This window comes from Phodopus roborovskii, unplaced genomic scaffold, assembly GCF_943737965.1.
Source record: "Phodopus roborovskii unplaced genomic scaffold, PHOROB, whole genome shotgun sequence".
NCBI lineage: Eukaryota > Metazoa > Chordata > Mammalia > Rodentia > Cricetidae > Phodopus > Phodopus roborovskii.
Window position 1 is genome coordinate 2,249 of NW_026125733.1, and position 11,889 is coordinate 14,137.

At 41.5% G+C, this 11,889-nt stretch overlaps 1 pseudogene; it reads left to right on the plus strand.

The window, feature by feature from the left end:
• Window positions 1-6,912: 6,912 nt before the first annotated feature.
• Window positions 6,913-11,587, plus strand: LOC127217563 (E3 ubiquitin-protein ligase MSL2-like; annotated as a pseudogene).
• Window positions 11,588-11,889: the final 302 nt, after the last annotated feature.

Consider the following 11,889-nt stretch of genomic DNA (forward strand, 5'->3'; position numbering starts at 1 on the left):
TGCTTTCATTCTGTCATTCCTCTTGTATCACCTTGTTTGGAATGCAAATGTCTCTGTAGGGGTCAACAGCCCTCAATGCTGGCAGGGCCTTGTCTTTTGTAAATTTTACCAGTGTTTTGGCTGACCAGAGAGTAGAGGTCAATAAGACCTGAATTACTCCTATTTCAGCAGATAGCAGGTGGAATGCCATGGCCCAGATTGGAGGTTGGTCAGAGATTTTGAATGGCACATTGTCTCTCAGCAAGTTTGAGCCAGTAGTGGTTGGGGTAGGGATTCTTGTGCAATGCATGGTCTGACAGTTCTTTTCACAAAAGAAACACAGTCTGACCCATGGCTCTCCCAATAATCATGAGGTCTGTTAACAGATGCTGCAGAAATGAGGTACCCCATGACAGGCAACTTGCAGTGAAGCCCCCCAACCTAAAACATGATGTTTCTGGGGCCCCTGAAGACCGGTAAGGGGTGCCACACTCTGTGAGACCTAAGCTAGGGGTCTCTCATAGAAAATAAAAAGGGGGACTTGTCAGAATTAAGACCTAGACTAAGAATTTACTCCCCCTCCGTCTGCCCTCAGGGCAGGAAGCTGTAACAGCTGGAAAACAGGAGACTTGTTTTGTAATGCAAAATGCTATTGTTCCTTTGGCTTCTGCAACCCTGAATGCACACTAACATGTTCTTGAAACCTGAGATGACTAACCACAGGCTCTGGTTCCCATCCTCCATCTAGTGCTGTGGTATAAAAGCTAGCCCCCAGAATAAAAGGAAAATAATGAAGAACCTTCTTAAAATAAAGCAAAAGTCCTGTGTTCTTAACATCTACACAATCCCCAGCTTCTCGGGCTTTGACAGCAGCACAGGCGCCACACAGAGATGTGTCATTAGACAGCTACACACCTGGTTAAGTGCCAAGTCACTAGTTAGCCACACAAATAAGCCATTAGTTAGCCCACCCACACAAAGCCACTACTTACAACATACACTCAGTCACAAGTTAGTCACACACCTAAGACATTACTTAGCCATACAGGCAGGAAATGAAGTATGCAAGGTCATCCATAAACAGGCAGCAGTGGGACACAGATTTAATCCCACCTCTTAGGAGAAAGATACATGTATCTATTAGCTCAGTGCCACTCTGGCCTATTAGAGAAAAAGCGATTAGAGAAAAAGGGAGAGAGTTAGGGAGATATCTACAGAGAAACATAGGGAGAGGAAGAGGGAAAACCATTAATAAGGGGTTAGGGTTAGGGTTAGGAGCTTGGCCAAATGATTACCTGTGCATTTATTCATCTGTTTCTATGTGTTTCTGCAAGAGTGTAATTGATTCTCAGTGGTTTTAGATTGTTGGTTGGGTATTATCTACTTTATATCTACTACACACTTATGATTACTGTATATATTATGTATCTTTCTGAATTTTGGGTACTTCTCTTGGTAGTTATTTTGGTTCTGTCCATGTACCTAGAAATTTTAGGGTGTTACTGTTTTTGATCACTAAGGAGTATGCCATTGTGTACATACTCCACATTCTCTTTATCTGTTTTTTAGTTAATACTCATATAGGTTGTTTCCAAGATCTGGCTATTATGAAAACTGTGGCTATGAACATAGATAATCAAATGTCTTTGTGGTATAATTGAGCATGCTTTGGGTATACTACTTCACATCCATATATTGTTTACCTAGCCTTGTCCCATTGCCACACAAGCCCCAAATAACACACAGAGACTTTGTATTTTATATAATACGGTTGGCCTGTTACTTGTTTCTTATTGGCTAGCTCTGTCTTAATTATTAACCCATTTCTGTTTATCTAAATATTTCCACATGGTTATCTTACTGAGAGCAGGCTGGCGTCCTGCTCTCTCCAGACTCCATCTTGACTCTTCCTTCCTCCTTCCTCTTTCCTCTTTGTCTCGTAGTCCCGCCTCTCTTGCTTTCCATTGGACAACAGTGCTTGATTACTTAACCAGTATGAGAAACATGTTTACAGCATGACATGTCCCATCACTGTTGATGCTTTATCTATGTGAAAACCCATATATGAGTGAGTACTTACCATGTTCCTCATTTTTTTTTACAGGGTTACCTCATTCAGGATGTTTTTTTTCAAATTCCCTCCATTTGCCTGTGAACTTCAAGATTCCAATTTTTTCCCCACACAGAAGTATTCCATTGTGTTAATGTGCCACGACTGTGTAATCCATTCTTCAGTTGACAGGCATCTAAGTTGTTTTCAGGTTCTTGCTACAAACATAGTTGAACAGATCTTTTTGTTGTATGGATGTGGTTCATTTAGATATATCCCAACTAGTGGGATATATCCCAATCCAGTAATTGACTGATTTTGATTTTACTGAGCAACCACCATAATTATCTCCAAAATGGCTGTACAAGTTTGCACCCCAACAGCATTCAAGGAGGGTTCCCCTTTCTCTACATCCTCTCCATCATAAGTTGTCATTGGTGTTAATAATTTTAGCAATTCTACCAGGAGTAAGACATTATCTAAGAGTTGTTTTTATTTGCATTTCTCTCATAGCTAAGGATGATGAGCACTGTCTTAAGTGTCTTTCAGCCTTTTCTATTTCCTCTATTGATAATTCTTTATTTAGTTCTGTACCCCATTTTTTTAAAATGGTGATTTGGTGTTTTGGTGACTAGCTTCGTGTTTTCTCTGTATATTTTTGAGATCATCCCTCTGTCAGATATAGGGTAATAGAAGACCATTTCCCAGTCTCTGGGCTGCTGTGTGATCTTACCAACTGTGTCCTTTGCCTTACATAAGCTTCTCAGACTTTCTGCAGTCTTATATACACACCAACAGCCAGTTATGCCAGCAACATTTGTTAAAGATGTGATCCTACTCCAATTGTATACTTTTGGCTGTATTGTTTTGTCAAAAATCAGATGATTGTAGGTGGGTGGGATATTATCAGGGTTTTTGATACAATTCCTTTTGTCTACCTATATATTTTTGTGTCAATACAAAGCTGTTTTCAGAATTATAGTTTTATAGTACAGCTTCAAGTTGACAATGGTGATGCATAATGAAGTTTGTTTATTGTACTTGGTTGTATTGGCTATTCTCAGTCTTTTGTTTTTCCATTTAATATAGGTTATTATACTTTCAAGGTAAGTGGATAATTCTGCTGGGATTTTGGTGGGGATTGCAATGAATTTTTAGATTTCTTTTGGCAAGATTTCTATCTTTACTATATTTATCCTACATATCCATTGCCATGGTAGTTCTTTCTGTTTTATGGTATATTCTTTATTTTACTTCTTTAAAGTGAAATACCTAAAAAGTAATGTTAATGATGGACTAACCTAGAAACCAATATCTGTTCCTTGGAATTTGCTAGCTTCCTCTCACAAGGCCCTGAGATAAGAAGAATTCACACTGCCCCTCCTTTCCTGTGAGTCAACAGGTGGTAAATAGGGTCCTTAGGAAACAAAGAGATAGCTGTAACTCTCTGGTTTGCTCAGACAAGATTAATTAGCACACCTGGGGCCCTAAGGTCTGCTGACCCTAATAGCAGACCATCCGGCCTTCAAGGGTCAGGTACTCAATGGACAGAGGTTCCCACCCCCTCCCTAAGCTTGTGGGGTTGCCTTTAAAAACACCTGGGCCCAGGGGAGGGGGCTTCTCTTTAGCCTGCATGCTGGAGGAGCCCGTTTGCGCAAACGTTTCCTGTTCATTAAAGCCTCTTGCGTTTTGCAGCAACTGGACTGGACATTGAGTTCTTGGGGGTATCGCCCGAACCTGGAAGACTCCTCATTCTGAGGGTCTTACAAAAGATCCAATATTCTTGCTATATAAATCTTTCACATGTTTGGTAAGCATTAGTCAAACATAATTTATGTTGTTTGTGGCTGTTGTAATGGGTAATATTTCTCTGATTTCTATCTGAGCCCCTTTGTCATCTGTATATTGTAGGGCTACTGATTTTTTTGCTCTTCTCTTGTATCCTGCTTGTTTGCAGAATGTTTATGTCAGCTGTAGCAGTTCCCTGGTAGAGCTTTTTGTGTCCTTTATGTAAACTGTCATATCATGTGCAAATAATGATAGTTTGACTTCTTACTTTCCAATTTGCATCCGGTTGCTCTCCTATTGTTGTTTTACTCCTTTTGCAAGAACTTCAAGTAAAATATTGAAGAACTATGGACAGAGAACAGGCTTATCTTGTTCCTGATTTTAGAGGAATCACCTTAAGTTTCTCTGCATTCTGTTTGATGTTGGCTGTTGGTTTACTGATTATCCCTGTCTCTCCAAGACCTTTATCATGAAATGGGGTTGAACTTTATCAAAGGCTTTTTCAGCATCCAGTAAGATGATCACATGGATTTTCTTTTTCAGTTTGTTTATATGGTTGATCACATTGATAGATTTTCAAATGATAATGTAGAGAGCTGCGAAGTGCCATGCTTTAAAGATGGCACTGGCTTCCCCCTTCCACCTTCCAGATGGTGAGCGCTCTCTGTCATAAACAAGTCCTTATTTGGCTAAGCCTGTTCAGCATGCCTGCTTCCCTAAAAGAGCTTCCTATCTGCAGGGTCCACATTTCTCACTAGCGTTGGTCTGCACAAGGGGATTTAACTCTGTTTCCCTGGAGTTAGAAGAAAAAGCATGTTCAAGGATCATGATTAAACTGCTAGAAGATCTCCCCTGAGTTGTGTCTTCCTTGTTGATTGAGGTTGGGTGTGACATGATAAACCATCCCTGCAATGCAGGAATGAAGCCTCCTTTGTCATTGTGGATGATTTCCCTGATGTGTGCCTGGATTTTATTTGCTAGTATTTTATTGAGGCTTTTTCATTTGAGTTCATGAGGGATATTAGTCTGTAGTTCTCTTTCTTATTTGTATCTTTTTGTGTCTTTGGTACCTAGGTACTTGTGGCCTCATATAGTTTGGTAATATGCCTTCTGTTCCTATTATGTGGAACTATTGACGAATATTGGTATTTGCTTTTCTTTGGATTTCTGGTAGAAGTCTGCACTGCAGCCATCTTGCCCAGGGATTCTTTTGGTTGGGAGGGTTTTGATGACTGCTTCAATTGTGTTAGACTCTATTGGTCTATTATCCAGAGGTTCCTCCCTCCCACATCAGTTGGTGAGACACGGGGAGGCCTGGCTGGGACCCCAGGCCCTGCACCACAGTGCACAATAGGGACAGCCCAAGAGAAGGGACAATGTGCCTTCTATCCAATCCACCAAAACCCACAAAATCTTGGAGAAACAGAATTTGAGAGAACTTGTGGGAGGGGTGGAGAGAGCTTGAGGATTGCTCTGAGCATGCCCTGCTCTAGGAGCCAGAAATGGAGAGCAGGTCATGAGCAGTGTGCTCATGTTTGATTGGGGGTGGTGCGTGGGGGAAGAGGTTGCAGTTAGGCAGGCAGGGATGGTATGCATGGGCTAATGTGTTTATAGGGTTTTCTAAATGGACTGTCAAAGTGCACTATTAATGGCAAAAGGCTACATTATCGGGCAGGGGAATAAGAGTTGTGAGGTGTGTTGCACATGGCATGGGCCAGTCGGTAGCTCCAGGAGGGCATGGAGGGGGCTTTTAGAGACAAATCAGGTGAAAGGGGAAGCAGATGGAAAGGAAGATGGAGGGGTGGGGGGAGCGATTGAAAGCATGCTTTGCCCATGCTAGCTAAGGCTAGCCACATCAGAGTCTCAAGGATGACAGTGTCTCTGCCCCTTGACATAATGATCTCAAGGCAACGAGATATGGGGAGGCCCCCTGGGACCCTCGGCCCTGTACCACAGTGCACTACAGGGACAGCCCAAGTGAAGTGACAATGTGCCTTCTAACCAATCCACCAAAACCCATACAACCTAGGAGAGAGAGAATTTGAGAGCTCCTGGGGAAGGGGCAGAGAGAGCGTGAGGCTTGCACTAAGCATGCTCTGTTCTAGGATACCAGAGAGACCTGAAGCACTGCACCATCCACCACAACCAGAGCAGTACTTAGTAGAGCTGTGCATGAAGTGAAGGTGAGGGTGGCCAGGCCCAAGGGAGGGTACTGCAGAGGGTCTCTTTGCTGGGCTGTGGTGGTGGCCTGGAGCAGTGAACTCACCTAAGCCATGGCTCAGCAGGCAGTGGCAGTGGCAGTAGAGCTGGATGAGTCATCAGTGCGGTTCTGAAAAGATGACAGGGCTGTGAGTGGCCTGCACTTGTGATGGTGTTCCTGAGTTTGGAACCTAGGATTGAGTGGTGGAGCCACTGCTAGCTGGGCCTGTTTTGTGCCCACTCATAGAACCTTGGGCCCGCACATTTTCTCCCAGGTCTCCCTTTTGGGCAGGGGCCTCTTTTCTCCTGCTTGAGGCACAGAATGGACCCCATATATAGCAATGCAAGATTACAGCAGCCACACCCACCACTGCCTAAGCTCTGGGCACTCAACTCCTGCATGGTAGTCCTTATCATACCACTGGCTCTTTGCAGGCACTGCAATGGAGTAAGGGCCCCTGGCTGGAGATATGGGTATTCACCTGGAACCCATCAGGTCCATACTGATGCTCTGCAGCTCCATCCAGAGGTAAATCTGGTGCCAGATATGCTGCTCAAGCCCAGGCCACCAGGTAGCTACAGGGCTAAACCAAGTGCCATTCCAGGCCAGATCATACAATGTGGCCACCTTGGTTGAACTTGAAAGCTGGTTGCTCACTAGTTTCCTCTCTCTTTGGTCTGCAGGACTAAGGGACAGAGGAGGGGCACCGAGGCCCCATGTGTAGGAGGAAGCTTTAGCTTTGCACACTCGCATGGATTTTAGTTGCTTCTTTGGCCAGTGGTTCAGCTCAGATTTCTCCTAATAGTTGTAAACTCGACATTGTTCCCTGGCTGCTCAGAAACTTGCATCCGGATTTTTTTTTCAACTGAGAGCCATTGGTGTTCAAGTTTTGGCAATGAACCCTGTGAATGCTACTGCTCTCTACATTTCCGCCAGCCGCCTAGTGCTCAACCATGACCCTGGAGACCCCAAGGCATTTCAAGAGATTATCAGTATCCTGCCTTACTTGCGACAGTCCCTCTCTTGCTGTGTTTGTGGACATTTGCTACAAGATCCTATTGCACCCACCAAATCCACCTGTCAACACCATGTCTGCAAAACTTGTAAAGGCAAGAAAATGATGATGAAACCTTCATGTAGCTGGTGCATAGACTATGAGCACTTTGAGGAAAACAAGCAGTTAAGCATCCTAGTAAACTGCTACAAGAAACTATGTGAATATATAACCCAGACAAGACTGGCATAGGACATAAGAGAAGCAGTTGACTGTTCTTCTGATATTTTAGCTTTACTCAATGAAGGATCATTGTTTTGTGAGGACACAGAGAAACCTTCAGACTCATGCTTCACTCTGTGTTTGACACATTCCCCTTTACCTTCAACCTTATAACCCACAGCAGATCCCCATGCTAATTTATCTCCAAAGTCTGAAAGCACCCTCAGCATTGCTATTGACAGTTCTGTTGTCAATGGTTTGCCTAATTACAAAGGACTTTCAATAGATAGATTTGGTATAAATATCTCCTCACCAGAACATCCAAATATGATTGACATGTGTAATACTGTTGATATAAAAACTGAGGACCTGTCTGAGAGCCTGTCACCTGTCTGTGACATGGTAACCACTGATTTGTGCTCCACAGTTATTGATATCTGGAGTTTCAGTGAAGAGACAAAACCTGGTGACTCTTTTTTGCTGAGTGATGAGGAAGTAATCTGCAGTTTGGAGACTGTTTCAAATACAGAAGTTAGATGTCCTAATTTGTATACAAATTTGGAAGCCACTGTATCCAATGAAACTTTTTTGAAGCTTTCTTGCAAGTCTCTTAACCATAATATTTTTATGTCTACCAGCTCTACACCTCATGTGTTAGCAAGTACAGCAGCAACTCCAAAGGTAGCAAAGTTGAATCGAAAAAGAACTAGATCTGAAATTGACAGTGAAAAAGTTCAGCCACTTCCAATTTCTACTATTATCAGAGGCACAACACTTGGGGCTTCTGCTCCTGTGACGGTGAAGCATGAAAGGAAAATCATCCTTCAACGTATAGCTACAGTTTCCAATGGAGGCATAACACCCAAGACCACTAAAAGTGTACTTTTATCTACTAAAAGCATGAAAAATAGTCATGAACATGGATCCTAGAAATCCCACTCTAAACCCAAGCCAGGTATTCTTAAAAAAGACAAGGCAGGAAAGGCAAAGATTCTTAATCATCATGTCATGCCAGGAAGTCCTACCATGACTGTGTACAAAAAGCCTCAGGGAAGGAAAGGATGTAAATGTGGGCATGATATGCAAAATCCAAGTAATCTTACATGCAGCAGACAGTGCTGCCGTTGTTACTCTAACCAGAGAGCCTGCGTACATTGCAGATATTGTGTCTGCCAGAACTCCTACATGGCCAATGGGGAGAAAAAGCTGGAGGCATTTGCTGTTCCAGCAAAGGCCTTGGAGCAGAACAGACTCACATTGGGTGTTAATGTGACCAGCAATGCTGTGCGCAACACAAGTACCAGTACCAGTGTACCAATGTCACAGGGTCCCCAGTAATGACATTTGATGGGAGATGCCACTATGTAAATATGTTTCTCATACTGGTTAATGAATAAAGCACTGTTGGCCAATAGGAAAGAAAGATAATAGGGATTAGGAGACAAGGAGGATGGATGAATTAGGAAGGAGGAGTCAAGATGGAGAGTCTGGAGAGAACAGAACCACAGTTCCTCTGCTCTTGGTAAGACGACATGGAAATACATAGAAATGGGTTAATACTTAAAACAGAGCTAGCCGATGAGAAACTAGTAACTGGCCAACAACATAATATCAAATACCGAGTCTCAGTGTGTTAATTGGGGCTGGTGCGGCTGCAGGACAAGACTGGCAGCAGCAGAAAAAAAACCACACTCCTTACATATGGTGCCCACTTATTATTTAACAAAAGCTTAAAAAGGTTTTAGAACAGAGACAAACAAGGTTTTTTGGTAGCAGTGTTTTTCTTCATTGGACTCTGCTTTGTGAGAGACAATTAGATATTTGTACGGCTCCTTTAAGGGAAGGTTCCTGACTCAGCAAAAGCCGCAATAAAACCACATGGCTTTATAGAATCGCAGCTAACAATGTATTGCTGTGTATGAGAGATGGCAATGGCAGCGACCACATCTCCAAGCCGGCAGCATGTTTGCTGAATGACAGTGCAGACCAAGGCCGTGGGCACAACTTTCAGTGCTGGCGGAAAAAGTACCTGCCGCCATCTTTGGTAAACCACAGCAGGAAAAATATGACTTTCATTTCAGCAATATTGTTGTTTACCAGATAAAAGACACATGGCCAGAAAAATATAAACATTTACAGTAAAGACAAAATCATATTAAGAAAAACGTCTAAAGGTTTTCATTGTGTTTTAAAATATACATAGACGTAGGGAAAAAATTAAATGGTATTAAAAAGACAAAGAGGAACTGGGTGTGGTGGCACACAACTTTAATCCCAGAATTTGAGAGACAGAGGTAAGCAGATCTCTTGTCATTTCAAAGTAAACCAGGTATGCAGAGTAAATTCCAGGACAGATAAGAGTTACATAGAGAAACCCTGCCTCAAAAAATAAAATGTAAAAAAACAGAGTAATAATAAAGCCATGTAAAGATGAAAACTCAGAGAGAATCTGGTTACTATATGGTGTTATATTGTCTTTGTATCTTTTGACTGCTTAGGAAATTACAGCTGTTAAAACAAATGGTGCTGGATCAATCCAATTTATATATTTTAAAAATGCTTTGACTCAAAAATTTAAGTTCAAGTACAAGTTACTGGGGAAAAGGATTTCTATTTTTGTTTCCACAGAAAATGAAAAGCTCTGGATCCCTTCCAGACTAATGTCGTTTGAGCAAGCCAGACCCCCTGAAACAGCATACCAGGTGATCCTACATTTAAAACAGCTTGAACAAGCCAGCCTTGCAGACTACAGCCAGGATTTCTGTATCTTCTTAGGATCCCTATGACAGCGCCCCCTATCAGCAGGAAGTAATTTGGAAAGAACAACGCCCAAATTCCAAAATATTGTTTATAAATATTTGTTTTCATTTTAATGGGGTTGGTCATAAATGGTTAATGATCACAACCAATATGTTTTTAAAGGCAAAAAGGGGATTATGGTATAGATATGATTACTTTGCTTTGGAATGTATTTTCATTTATTGATCCAAATTTAAGGTCAATTTTGTGATATGTATATTTCTCCTCTTGTTTAGGTATTGTGTTTATATAGCTCACTTATAAATGTAATGTATATTGTATGTATAATGTATTACAGATTATAAATAATTACCTAGGATAGTCAAAGCTTAGAGTTAAGTTAGTTAGGTTTTTAAAGATACACAGAGATATATTTGAGAGAGATAGGAATTCTTCAAACCTTTCAAAGACCTACAGAATATGGCATTTAAAATGGTTTAGGGTTTTTCTTGACAGTGAGACATAACTGCTCCGGGCAATACCACCTGCATCAGAAACGAAGATGGACATCGAAGAAATGGGTTATGAAGTTTGCTTTCAGTATGGCAAGACTAGCCATTTGGACAAGATACTGCTCTTGTCGGGACTGTTTGACTTTATGCTGTATAAACTGGACTTTCACGACCCACAAAAAGGGACTTCTGATTCAAGATGGAAATTGCTGCAGAGTTCCTGCTTCATGGAAGAGTGCCAGACAGAGAAAATTACTGACGGATTGCCAGTACAAGAAGACAGTTTAAAGTTTCCTGCTTTACTGAAGAGTCTTCCAGACACACTATGGAATATGGGCTGAAGTTGGAAGATTACAGAAGAACTTCAGGTGACTGACAAGGCGAGATATCTCCGTCATTTCTAGAGTTTATATATTATCCTTCTGTTGTCTTTGATGGAGTTGAAGACAGATAGTTATGGTTATAGTGTTCCTTAGTTAAGCTTAAAGATTAGGTACATATAGGACTTTAGACACACAAAGATAGGATAGGTGATGGAATATTTTCTTCAAATCATGCTAAATGTTAATGGACTAATTATTGTTAACTGTGATTCTTACTTGGTAACTGTTGTGCTATATATTTTGCTATGTTAAGGTTAAAACACTTCTTTTCATTTTAGACAGAAAAGAGGAGATAATGGGAGAAGCCATTATGTATATATGTTTCTCATACTGATTAATGAATAAAGCACTGTTGGCCAATAGGGAAGGAAGATAGGAGGGACTAGGAGACAAGGAGGATAGAGGGAAGTAGGAAAGAGGAGTCAAGATGGAGAGTCTGGAGAAAACAGAACCGCCGTTCATCCACTCTAGGTAAGACCACTTGGAAATACATAGAAATGGGTTAATACTTAAAACAGAGCTAGCCGATAAGAAACTAGTAACTGACCAACAGCATAATATCAAATACAGAGTATCAGTGTGTTAATTCGGGCTGGCGCAGCGGCGGGACAAGGCTGGCAGCAGGAGGAAAAACCTTATTCGTTACAGACATTTTTAGCTGCCAGTAAAAATGATAACAAAAGATTGAATGAATCTATGGATATGAGATTTGAATGTTAACTCAGTGACTTGAAGCCTACACCTGGTAGGAAATAGATACAGTTTTATGGCAGCTATGATTCTGTTGGTTTAACTTGCCGGAGTTCCTGCGTATAAATCGCTTGAATCGAGTGTTTCCATTGCTAAGTTATATGTGTTAGTGTCTTGGAATCAATGTGCATACAATGCAGGAGTAACCCTACTATTATATGTTCTCAGTTCTTACAGAACCTCATAGTTTGAGAACAAATGCTGATGCAAGATGCAACTGATTTATACAAAATGAACTTTGTCAAAGAAAAAAACAATAACTGTAGTGGGAT